Raw genomic sequence first — 12,710 nt, 5'->3', positions numbered from 1 at the left:
TCCACAGCCTCTGCCTGTCCTGTCCAAGGGTGCTATATGGTCTGAATGTTGAAACCTAATGTTAATGTCAGGGTATTAAGAGGCAGGGCCGGCCGGGTGCGGTGGCTCAGGCTTGTAATCCCAGCACTTTGGGAGGCCGAGGCGGGCGGATCACGAGGTCAGGAGATCGAGACCATCCTGGCTAACACGGTGAAACCCCGTCTCTATTAAAAAATAGAAAAAAATAGCCGGGCGTGGTGGCGGGCGCCTGTAGTCCCAGCTACTCGGGAGGCTGAGGCAGGAGAATGGCATGAACCCGGGAAGCGGAGCTTGTAGTGAGCCGAGATCCCGCCACTGTACTCCAGCCTGGCAACAGAGTGAGACTCCGTCTCAAAAAGAAAAAACGAGGCCTGGGGAGCTTGTCCACCCCTTCTGCTACATGAAGACACAGCTAGAAGGCCCCAGGTATGAGGAACGGGCCCTTACCAGACACCAAATCTGCTGGCGCCTTGACCGTGGACCTCCCAACCCCCAGAACTATAAGCAATAAATTTCTTTTTTTGGTCAGGGGTGGGGGGTGGTTCAAGCGATTCTCCTGCTTCAGTCTCCTGAGTAGCTGGGATTACAGGCACACATCACTATGCTTGGCTAATTTTTTGTATTTTTAGTAGAGATGGGTTTTCACTACATTGGTCAGGCTGGTCTCGAATTCCTGACCTCAGGTGATCCAGCCGCCTCAGCCTCCCAAAGTGCTGGGATTACAGGTGTGAGCCACCGTGCCCGGCTGATAAATTTCTGTTGTTTATACATTATGCAGTCTAAGATATGTTGTTATAGCAGCCCAAACGGACTAAGACAGGGGCCTTCCAGATTATTCCCTGGCCTCAAGTCCTCCTCTTCCCCCCAGTCCTCCCACCCTCCCCAGTAGTCCAGCCTGTCACTAACTTTCTTGCCTCAGAGTTTTCCCATCACACCTTCCTGGAAAACCCAATAGCCATCTTGTTTTGGGGCAGGTTGGGGCTACTGCAAACTCAGGGTCTCTACCCTCAGTTGGGCTCTCACCCAGCCCAAGAATCCTGTTTCCCTGTGTCCCCTGCCCACTCCCCTCAGGGCATTTCAAATGCTTCCAGTCATTGAGGCACGGTGGCTCATGCCTGTAATCCCAGGACTTCGGGAGGCTGAGGTGGGCGGATCACTTGAGTCCAGGAGTTGGAGACCAGCCTAGGAAACACAGTGAAACGCTGTCTCTATTAAAAATACAAAAAAAAAAAAAGGCCAGGGCTGTGGCTCACACCTGTAATCCCAGCACTTTGGGAGGCTGAGGCAGGTGAATCACCTGAGGTCGACAACTCAAGACCAGCCTGACCAAGATGGAGAAACCCCATCTGTACTGAAAACACAAAATTAGCTGGACATGGTGGCGCGTGTCTGTAAGCCCAGCTACTCAGGAGGCTGAGGCAGGAGAATCACTTGAACCCAGGGGGCAGAGGTTGCAGTTAGCCGAGATTGCGCCATCGCATTCCAGCCTGGGCAACAAGGGCGAAACTCTGTTTCAAAAAAATAATAATAATAATAATACAAAAAAAATTAGCCAGGTGTGGTGGCACATGCCTGTAGCCCCAGCCACTTGGGATTCTGAGGCAGAAGAATCACTTGAACCTAGGAGGTGGACGTTGCAGTGACCCGAGATCACGCCACTGCACTCCAGCCTGGGTGACAGAGTGAGATTCTGTCTCAAAAAAACAAAACAAAAAAAAGCCTCCAGTTTTCTCAAGCCCCCATTCCACTGCCCCTCTCCCCCAGCAAAGATCTCTCTACTACTTTTTGGAGAAAATAGAAGCCATTACCTGGGAACTCTCATTTCCAGCCTCCAAACCTTCCAACTCTGCCCTCAGCCAGCCTCAGGAGGCACACCCCTCCTCAACAGAACGGCCCCTGTGAAACCGCCTTTGCAAATTTGTAACTCAGGAAATTATGACAGCGAAACAAATCAGACCTAACTGATTCTGTCTTGCTTCTAACCCTTAAGCTGTCCTTGTTCACTCCTGGGTGTAGGCTGAACTAACTTTGGGAGGGAATTCAGTTCATGGTTTGACTCTGAAACACAATTTATAACAGCCCTTTCCCAAAAAGACCCTTCTTCTTGCCTGGGGTCCAGTCTGCCTTTGCAGTACTGGCAAATTAGCTATAAGATTAGAAATTACAATTTAGGGGTCATGCAGCCTTTGGGTCCTCCCCAAATTGTTCCTGGGGTAACATCACTATTGTAAAACCTAAAGTCAGTGCTTGAGATATTTTGCACACCCTGCACCTGATGGATCAGCTGACACCAGCCAGACCAGTAATCTGGCCCAACCAGTTCTACCATTGCACCCAGGAACAGAAGACATTAAGAACACCTAACTTCCACCTCCTATGATTCCATCTCCAACCTGACCAATCAGCATTTCCCACTTTCCAAGCCCCTACCTGCCAAATTATCTTTAAAAACTCTGATCCCCACATGACTGGGGAGAACCGATTTAAGTAATAATAAAACTCCCGTCTCCCGCACAGCCGGCTCTGCGTGAATTACTCTTTCTCCTTTGTAATTCCCCTGTCTTGATAAATCGGTTCTGTCTACGCAGTGAGCAAGGTGAACCCATTGGGTGGTTACACCTGGTCCCCTCACCCTTCCTGGATCCCCATCCTCCCTCTCTTCTGGGCCCTTCCTTCCACATGTCAAAGGACTTGGATCTCCCCCAACCAAAGATAAGAAAGCACCAAGGCACCCCTGTGGCCTCTAGCTGTGGCCATAACTCGCTCTCTTCCTCCAAGCCTCTTGAATGGTGAATGTGCACCTTGTTCCCTGTCTCACTCTTCACTTCCTTCCATTCTCTGCTTGACACACACCAAGGTGGATCCTGCAGAGACCAGAGTCCTCCAACCACTCCCCCTGAGTGGACACTTCCTCCTCATACCTGCATCCAGGCTGGAGTACAGCAGCATGATCATTGCTCACTGCATCCTTGAACTCCTGGACTCAAGCCATCCTCCCATCTCAGCCTCCTGAGTAGCTGGGATTACAGGTGCATGCCTAATATTTATTTATTTATTTATTTTGTATAGACGGGGATCTCACTATGCTGCCCAGGCTGGTCTTGAACTCCTGGACTTAAGCGATCCTCCCACCTCGGCCTCCCAAAGTGCTTGGATTGCAGGTGTGAGCTACTGAGTCTGGCCAGCACCCCTTTCTAAAATGCCTGACAATAACTCCCTTCAGGGCTGCCGCTGCTGAGCACAGAGCTCAACCTGTCAAGGGGCAACAAGGCCCTTCATGGCCTGCTTGCATCTTCTCCACCTCCTCTGGTCTGCAAGCCCTCCCCCTGACCCGACCTTATGCTCCAGCCAAATTGCACCATTTACAGTTTCCAGAATACTCCATGCTTTTGGACCTTCCCACACCCTTTTCTATTTTTTCCCTTGGTCCCACTGCCTGGTCTGGTCTTTCCCTTCCTGGGCAGCTTCTACACTCTGGGTCCTATAGTCTCAGCCCAAACTTCCTCTCTCTGCAAAGATTTCCCTGATGCCATGTCTGGGAAGACATATCCCTACAGGTCATTCTGTATGATCCCGTTCATTCAGCAACTATTTCCCGAGCACATGCTATGTGCAGGTGGAATGCTCGGGGCTGGGAATACAGACGTGCACAAAACAGATGCAGTCTCTGCTCCTAGGCTCCTTACATTTTGGTGAGGAGAGACAGATAGGAAACAAGCAAAACAATCAATGAAGAGATCATTTCAAGGAATGGTAAATGCCATGAACAAATTGAAACACGTGATCAAGAACTGAGAGTAGGCTGAAGGCAGTGGCTCACACCTATAATCCCAGCACTTTGGGAAGCCAAGGCAGGCACATTGCTTGAGCTCAGGAGTTCGAGACCAGCCTGGCCAACATGGTGAAACCCTGTCTCTACAAAAAGTACAAAAATTAGCCGAGCATGGTGGTGCACACCTGTAGTCCCAGCTACTCAGGAGGTTGAGGTGGGAGAATCACTTGAGCCCAGCAGGCAGAGGTTGCAGTGAGCTGAGATTGCGCCACTGCACTCCAGCCTGGGCAACAGAGCCAGACACTGGCTCAAAAACAAATAAATAAATAAGAGAGAGAGAGAACTGAGAGTAGTTGGGAGTCGAGCAACATTCAGACAGAGGGGTCAGGGAAGACATTTTGGAACAAAAGGAAGAGCTAATCAAGGGGAGATCTGAAGGAAGAGTGTTCCAGATGAAGGAATAGGTAGAGCAAAGGCCCTGAGGTGGGAACACGCAAGGCGGCCAGTGTGATTGGAGCAAGGTGAGCAAGAGGATATGGTAAGAGGTGAGGTCAAATAGGTGGGAACGGCCAGGTCACCCAGTGCCTTGAAACTATGGCAGGGTTTTGATTTTGGTTTTGTGTTTGAGAGGGAGTCTCGCTCTGTTGCCCAGACTGGAGTGCAGTGGCATGATCTCAGCTCACTGCAACCTCCGCTTCCTGGGTTCAAGCGATTCTCCTGCCTCAGCCTCCCGAGCAGCTGGGATTACAGGCACCTGCCACGACGCCCGACTAACTTTTGTATTTTTAGTAGAGACGGGGTTTTGCCAGTGTTGGCCAGGCTGGTCTCAAATTCCTGACCTCAGGTGATGCACCCACCTCAGCCTCCCAAAGTGCTGGGATTACAGGCGTGAGCCACCGCACCCGGCTATATGGCAGGGTTTTGGATTTCCTTTTTTTCTTTTCTTTTCTTTTTTTTTTTTGAGACGTAGTCCCGCTCTGTCACTCAGGCTGGAGTGCAACGGTGGGGTCTTGGCTCACTGCAACCTCCGCCTCCCAGGTTCAAGGGATTCTCCTGCCTCAGCCTCCCGAGTAGTTGGGATTACAGGCGCCCACCACAGTGCCCGGCTAATTTTTGTATTTTTACTAGAGACAGGGTTTCACCATCTTGGCCAGGCTGGTCTTGAACTCCTGACCTCGTGATCCACCCACCTCGGCCTCCCAAAGTGCTGGGATTACAGACATGTAATCCCTACTAAAAATACAAAAATTAGCTGGGTATGATGGCACGTGCCTGTAATCCCAGCTACCCAGGAGGCTGAGGCAGGAGAATTTCTTGGACTGGGACCCAGGAGGCGGAGGTTGTGGTGAGCCAAGATCCTACCACTGCACTCCAGCCTGGGCTACAGAGCAAGACTCCATCAAAAAAAAAAAAAGCTCGGGCGCAGTGGCTCATGCCTGTAATTCCAGCACTTTGGGAGGCTGGGGCGGGTGGATCACCTGAGGTTGGGACCAGCCTGGCCAACATGGAGAGACCCTGTCTCTACTAAAAAAATACAAAATTAGCCGGGCGTGATGGCGGGTGCCTGTAATCCCAGCTACTCCGGAGGCTGAGGCAAGAGAATCGGTTGAACCCGGAGGCAGAGGTTGCAGTAAGCCGAGATCTCGCCATTGCACTCCAGCCTGGGCAACAAGAGCAAAACTCCGTCTCAAAAAAAAAAAAAAAAAAAAAAAAAGTGCTGTCCTATGGAGCCTAAGACCTCATTAGCTGGGTCATGCCTGGAAAAAAAATGATTGCTTGGGCCCACCTGGCTGAGCGGGATCCGGATCCTATGGGGCTGACACACCTGGTGAGGCTGCGGGTTTCTGCCTGCAGCATCCTCACCCACTTCAGCCATTGTAGTTCTGACCAAATCCAGGTGATGGCGCCAGCGCCTCAGGCTTGACTCTAGCTTCCTGGAGTAGAGACCCTGCAAGAACTGTCCCCCTCCCCAGCGCCTTCGTCCTGCTGGGAGCCTCAGTTCCAAGGCCTGCCTGCCCCTGGCAAAGACTTTGTAGCATGGCTCCACCAGGGAGAGGGGAGCTGAGGCTGGCAGACTCAAACTGGGGGCCAACCCCTACTCCTAAATGTTAGGGAGGTGGGCTGCAAGAGCCCCCTTGGGTCAAAGAGAAACTAGGGGTATCAGGCCACTGGGAGTTGGGGGTCAGCAACCCGGGTAGGCTGCTCTGGTCCAGTGGACTCTGGCCACACCCCCATTAACCCTCTGTGTACCCTGCCCCACCTCATTTGAGGTCCCAGGAGCTGCTTCCTTGCCAATCGGTAGGGGCAGCCTGGGGGTGCCCCAGGGCCCAGGTAGGGTCCCCGGATTGGGAGTCCTCGTGGCCTGGCAGTCAAACAGGCTTGAAATGGGGACCCAAAGCAGAGAGGATGCTTGGATGCTCTTACCAGCTGCCAGCTTCACGTCTCCTGAGTTGGGGGATCTCTGGTCCTCTGTCCTGCTTTGTGGCCAAGGGAGCCCAGGATCCTGGCCAGAGGGTGGGCCCACGCCCCACTCCTGGTTCTGGGTGCAGTTCGGCAGATGGGAATCCAGGAGCTCAGCTTGGGCACCCTCCCCACCTCCGGCTCCAAGCCCAGTTCCAAGAGGACCCAAGGCTGAGCAGAGGCTTGTCCCCAATATCCTCCCCTGCTCCTCATCTTTCCTATTTGAGGGAAGACTGAGACCCTCAAAGCCCAGCTGGAGGCATCCCTGCCCATTCTGCTTAGACTTAGCACACCCTGGTCTCTGCTCTAGGAATCTGCCCTCAGCCCCCCACATTCTGGGGGTCCACCCAACACCCACACACACTTCCACGGACCACCCTCTCTCTCCCTTTTGGCCATGCCCTCCTCTCCCAGGATCCCAGATGTGCAGCTGTCCTCCTCTGAGGCTCTGCCTCTGTTCTCAGGAGGCTGGGACCAGGCCAGCTGTTTTCTCTGGGCAGCCAGCTGTTTTGCCCATCAGGAAGCAGTCCTGGCTCCTCTGCTAAAATCGTTGCTGTGGTTGCAGCGTGGCAGCCCTGCTGAGCCAGGTCCTGGGAGCTATTAACTCCTCTGGGCCCAGGCAGCCCCTTCCCTCTCTCAGCCCTGATACCTTCTGCTTCCCCCTGACCCACAGAACTAGCCCATCTCGGGACTTCTAGGGACCCCAAGAAGACCAAGTTTTGCTATCCCCACCCCCCTCAACAACTCCTAACCCCCGCCCCACTCCACAGAGCCTTGTCCTCAGGTGAACCCAGCAGGAGGCTCAAAGGAATAAATGTTAACCTTATTCAGAATAATAATCATAGCTATCATTAACCGTTTGCTGTGTGCCAGGCATCTGCTAAGTGCTTTTTTCTTTGGGTAGGCGACGGAGTCTCTGTCACCCAGGCTGGAGTGCAATGGCATGATCTCGGCTCACTGCAGCCTCTGCCTCCCGGGTTCAAGTGATTCTCCTGCCTCAGCCTCCCAAGTATCTGGGATCACAGGCACCCGCCACCACGCCCAGTTGATTTTTGTATTGTTAGTAGAGATGGGGTTTCACCATGTTGGTCAGGCTGGTCTCCAACTCCTGACCTCAGGTGATCCACCTGCCTCGGCCTCCCAAAGTGCTGGGATTACAGGCATGAGCCACCGTGCCCAGCCTGCTAAGTGCTTTAAATGTATTATATAACGATTTTCACAACAACCCTGTGAAGTCAGGAATTCTTTTTTTTTTTTTTTTTTTTTTTTTGAGATGGATTTTTGCTGTGCCGCCTAGGCTGGAGTGCAGTGGTACTATCTTGACTCACTGAAACCTCTGCCTCCCTGGTTCAAGCAATTCTTCTGCCTCAGTTTCCCAAGTAGCTGGGACGACAGGCATGTGCCACCACGCCCAGCTAATTTTTGTATTTTTAGTAGAGACGAGGTTTCACCATGTTGACCAGGCTGGTTTTGAACTCCTGACCTCAAGTGATCTGCCCGCCTTGGCCTCCCAAAATGCTGGGATTACAGGTGTGAGCCACCATGCCTGGCCAGTTGGGAATATTTTTATTTTACAGAAGAGGAAACCTTGAAACTGAGGCACGGAGAATCTAAATAAATCACTTGCCGAAGCTCATCCAGAGTTGGGGTTTGGGGTTTGAAACCAAGTCTGCCTGTCTCACTCTGGCCAGCCCTGGTTACTCTGGAACTGCTGTTGGTGTTACTGTTTTAAGTTCCCCGGAGCTTTTTGCCCCAGGTTTTCTCTCCCTGTCCTCAGTCGCCCCACCTGTGGAATGGGGACACTCTATGCATGGAGTAAACACACCAGTTCTGAGTCTGGAGCTGTGTCAGGTTCTGTGCTCGATTCTTTCCAAGTATTTATTAGCGAATTACTCCTCCTGGTGGCTACGGTCGGCCTGGGCTAGAATCCCAGCTCTGCTGCCTCCAGACTGCCTGGCTTTGGGCAAGTGACTGGACCTCTCAGAGTCTAGCAGTCTCCAAAGCCGGAAAATGGAGACAGGAACAATGCCTCTGCATCTTTGATTTTGTTATGGAAAGGATGAGATGACGCAGATGAAGTGATTAGCCCAGGACCTGACCCAGAGGTAGTGGGTGGGAAATCCTGCCTGTTACTCTTCTATTTAACCACAATGGTCAAGGGCAGGATCTGAGTGGCCCATCCACCATCGCGTGCCCCCATGCTCAGCTCACAGCTGGTACGTAGGAGGGCTCTGTCATTACTTGTGAATGAATGAACCTGGTCCATGGTCCCCACATGGGGAAAGCAGGCTGGAAGAGGGCCACACCTGTCCAAGATCACACAGTTACCGGGTGGAGCTGGGATTCAGCCCCATCCGTGAGTCTGCCAAGGTCCCCTGCTCTAACTCCTGTACCCCTAGGGCCTTCTCTCTTGAGGCCAGAACCTGGAGTAGGGAGGGGACAGGGGAATAGGGACAATCCCAGGGCTAAGTAAGACAACCCAGAAGGTGACTTGGTTGTGGCTGAGTGGGATCTCGGGGTCTGGGAACGACCCCTCAGGATGCAGTGACCCGTGCTCTCCCTTTTTGTCCCCTCCCCCCTGCCCACCATGGGTCAGTTCCCTGGTCCCAGCCTAGACATCTGGAACTGGGGCAGACAAAGGGCTGCGGGAAGGGACAATAACCTTCTGTCCATTTTCAGATGTCGGGCTGGGCCTGGCCAGGGCTGGGGGCCGGAGCCCCGGCGAGGCGGTGCCAGGCCCCCCGCGGGCAGCGGACAATGTTGGCAGTGATGGAGAGGAGGCATTTCAAAGCGTTTTGTTCCCGCTGACCCCCTCCCCCCAACATCTCGCCCCAGCTCGGGGCGAGGCCCCATCCCCACCCCCAGCCACCCAGGCCTCTGCTCTGGGCGGCTTGGGGACCAGCCACATTCTTGACCTCAGGGGAAAAGTTTAGACTCTTTGCGCCCTGGGCAACAATAACAGTGTCACAGAACTGATTTAGGAGCAGCACTTACCATCACAAAGCAGCAGACAAAGAGCTGGGCTGAGAACGCGCCGGGCCGCTGCGACTACTTCACCAACCGCGGCTGACTTCTCTCCAGGCTCTGCCAGGCAGGACTGGGTGCCAGGCCCCACGCCCTAGGCACACCAGGGGAGGACTTGAGGTGGGCAGTTGTCAAGAAGAGACAGGGGAAACCAACCGGGAATGTGGAGGCCTGAGAGCTAGTTCCTGCTCCACCACCAATTTGCTACGTGACCCTGAGCAAGTCCTTACCCACTGTGGGCCTCAGTTTCCCTATCTGTAGTAAGAAGGCTAAACTATAAGGCCAAAAGCACGGGCTCTGATCTTGCAGGTAGAAGGGTTTCAATGAGGATGATGATAGTGGTGATGGTGGTGCTGCCAAGGCCCCCTCCTCCAACTCCTTTACCCCTAGGGCCTTCTCTCTTGAGTCCAGAACCCGGACTAGGGAGGGGACAGGGGAACAGGGACAATCCCATGGCTAAGTAAGACAACCCAGAAGGTGACTTGGCTGTGGCTGGGTGGGATCTCAAGGTCTGGGAACGACCCCTCAGGATGCAGTGAGAAGTAAGGATGCAGTAAGAAGTATTTGCCACTTGGTCCTGTGCACTTCATAGGTGCCAGGCACTGTGCTTACTAAGCGCTTTCAGACCTTCATACCCTTTTATCATGTAAACTTTCTCAGACTCACAAAGCAGATGTATAATTAGCTCCACTTTACACTTGCTAAGCTAAGGCTCAGAGAAGTTGAGTCATTTGTCCGGCATCACACAGCCTGGAGATTGTGGAGCCAAGACTCAAGGCGGAGCTGCTTCCTTCCCGAAATTATACTCCAGTGGGAAGGAGAGAGGAACAACGAGGCAGCTGGACATGGTGAGTTCTGGCTGGGAGGGTCTTCCCTCCCTGCCAGAAGGCTATGAATAAAGAAATGTCTGCTTATCCCCAGGGGAAATTCCACCCTTGGAGCAGGTGCCTTTATTTATTTATTTATTTATTGAGACAGAATCTCGCTCTGTCACCCAGGCTGGAGTGCAGTGGCGCGATCTTGGCTCACTGCAACCTCCACCTCCCGGGTTCAAGCGATTCTCCTGCCTCAGCCTCCTGAGTAGCTGGGACTACAGGCACCCACCACTACGCCTGGCTAATTTTTGTATTTTTAGTAGAGACGGAGTTTCACCATATTGGCCAGGCTGGTCTCTCAACTCCTGATCTTGTGATCAGCCCTCCTCGGCCTCCCAAAGTGCTGGGATTACAGGCGTGAACCACCGCGCCCAGCCGCAGTTGCCTTTAAAAACGAGGTTGGACAAGCACTTTGGGAGGCTCCCGCCTGTAATCCCAGCACTTTGGGAGGCTGAGGCAGGTGGATCACTTAAGCCCAGGAGTTCAAGACCAGCCTGGGCAACATGGCAAAACTCCATCTCTACAAAAAATACAAAAATCAGCCAAGCGTGTTGGCCATGCACTCCAGCCTGGGCGACAGGGTGAGACCGTGTCTCGAAAAATACAAACAAAGTTAAAAAAAAAATAAAAGCTTGATTGATTCTTATCTGTGAGCAGAGGTGGGCCTGGGTGGACACCCAGATGCAGGGGATTGAATGCAATCACCTCCAGTGGAGGCCCCCTAGGAATCAGAGGCATTATGGAAGAACGTTTAAGAGATTGGGCTCTGCAGCCAAGCTATGGGCTTGAATCCCAGCTCTTTTTCTTGCAGTGTGTCCACAGATGAGTCACTTCAATGCTCTGTGTCTCAGTTTTCCAATCTGTAAAACTGACTCCACATTGCAGGAATGTGGTGACCAGCATTCAGCAAGGTACGTGGACGACCTCAGAACAGAGCCTGACCCAGTGAGGAATGCCTGTTTCTACTCGGCAGGGTCCCCCCAGCCAGGTCCCATCTCAAAGCAGGCACCACTGGGGTGCTGTGGTATGCAGTCCGCTGTTGACCTTGATTTTTGGGACGTGGTTGGGCTTTGAAGACAACATGAGGGACTATGGTTAGACACCAAGAGCAAAGCGGTCCCCATTCTCTGGGGGATGTAAGGCAAAAGCCAACCACGGCTTCGCAGGAATAGTCAGAGGAGATTGTGGCCCTCTGAGGCCCAGGCAGGGGCTGCTCCTGCTACTAGGCTGGGCCCTGGGCATGGTGCCTGGAGAGAGAACAGAAAGGAAAGGCCTGGAGGTGCTAGGCAAAGTCGGCTCCCTCTACCCCTCAGCCTCTTAAATTCAGGGGGAAACTGCATGTGGAGAGGGAAAGACAGAGGTGGTCAAAGATGGCTTCCATAACACAAACAGCCTGCGGTGTGATGAGGGGGCCCGGTGAGTTTGAGTACCACCAGTTTGCTGTGTCACCCGGGATGAACTGCTGACTCTCTCTGAGCTCATTCCAAAGGTCTTTTAGAATCCAAAGCGTTAAAAGGAAACCATTACAGGAGCCTCTGTGATTTCACAAATCTAATCAGAAAGTTGGCTAGGCTGGGTGCGGTAGCTCAGGCCTGTAATCACAGCACTTAGGGAGGCTGAGGTGGGAGGATTGCTTGAGCCCAGGAGTTCAAGACCAGCCTGGGCAACATAGTGAGACCTTATCTTTTTTTTTTTTTTTAATATAAAGATATAGTCCATGCAAGAGAGACCTCATCTTTTAAAACAGAAATTTAAAAATCATACAAATAAAAATAAAACACAAAAAGTTGGCTGGGAATCCAGGAGTCCTATACCCTAGACTCCAGCCCCTCCTGCCTCCTCACACTCCCAGCCCTCTCCTCCAGCTTCTCTAACCATCCCTTCAGCTCCCCTCACCAAGCCATCAGTGACACACGAGTCCCCGACAGAGGGTGAGACAGTCACAACAGAAAATGACACAGAACCATGAGGACTCACGGAGATTGTGGGGGTCTTGGGGAGCCCCGACATGGACAACCTCTCCCTCCCTCACTGCCTGGCTGTGGGGCCAGAGGAGCACTCACCCGGGCAGAGCCTCTTGGGGGTACTCCTCAGCCCAGGAGGTGGATGGCACTGCTGTGGTGTCTCTGGTATAAGGTGACCCCCACCCAGCTCCTGCTGCTGAGAAGGACTGGTCAGGCGGGGCCCTCAGGTGCCAGACCGCCCTTCCCGGGCACAGATTTTCCTGGCATCTGCTGGGCAGGAAGGGCACTGGCTGGGGGTTGGGCAGAGGAGCAGGGAAAGATTTGAGCAAAGATGTCTCCCAGAGGGCTTGCCCCTAAACCTTCACCCCACTCTCCTTCTGGACACTGTAGGCCAAGGGTCCAGGAAGACAGGGAGCCTCAGGAGTGGGGAGAGGTCTGATCAAGGAGGCTGAGAGGAGCGCAGGCCCCTGCCCCCACACCGCTCCCATCCACTGCCAGCAGGGCCCACACGGAGGTGTTTGCTTTTCCTGCATCTACACTGACTCCATTCAGAGCAGCCGATCCCCACCCCTGGCCAACGCCCAGCAAGTTGGAGCA

At 53.2% G+C, this 12,710-nt stretch overlaps 1 protein-coding gene across 4 annotated transcripts in view; it reads right to left on the bottom strand.

The window, feature by feature from the left end:
* CERCAM (cerebral endothelial cell adhesion molecule) overlaps positions 1 to 12,489 on the bottom strand; it is a 30,532-nt gene extending 18,043 nt beyond the window's left edge. The window contains exons 1-3 of one of the 4 annotated variants that reach the window (XM_063714469.1): positions 12,213 to 12,489; positions 9,245 to 9,368; positions 6,215 to 6,329 (exon numbers count right to left, since the gene is read on the bottom strand). The gene's annotated coding sequence lies outside the window, so the exon portion shown is untranslated. Of the gene's footprint in view, positions 1 to 6,214; positions 6,740 to 9,244; positions 9,369 to 12,212 lie in introns of those variants that run through there. The other 3 variants (XM_063714468.1, XM_063714470.1, XM_054521146.2) reach the window with 3 other exon arrangements.
* Between the last annotated feature and the right edge of the window lie 221 nt (positions 12,490 to 12,710).

Source organism: Pongo abelii, chromosome 13, assembly GCF_028885655.2.
Source record: "Pongo abelii isolate AG06213 chromosome 13, NHGRI_mPonAbe1-v2.0_pri, whole genome shotgun sequence".
In the NCBI taxonomy this organism is placed as follows: Eukaryota; Metazoa; Chordata; class Mammalia; order Primates; family Hominidae; genus Pongo; species Pongo abelii.
The sequence above is the reverse complement of the archived record's forward strand: the minus strand, read 5'-3'. Positions and strand labels throughout refer to the sequence as shown.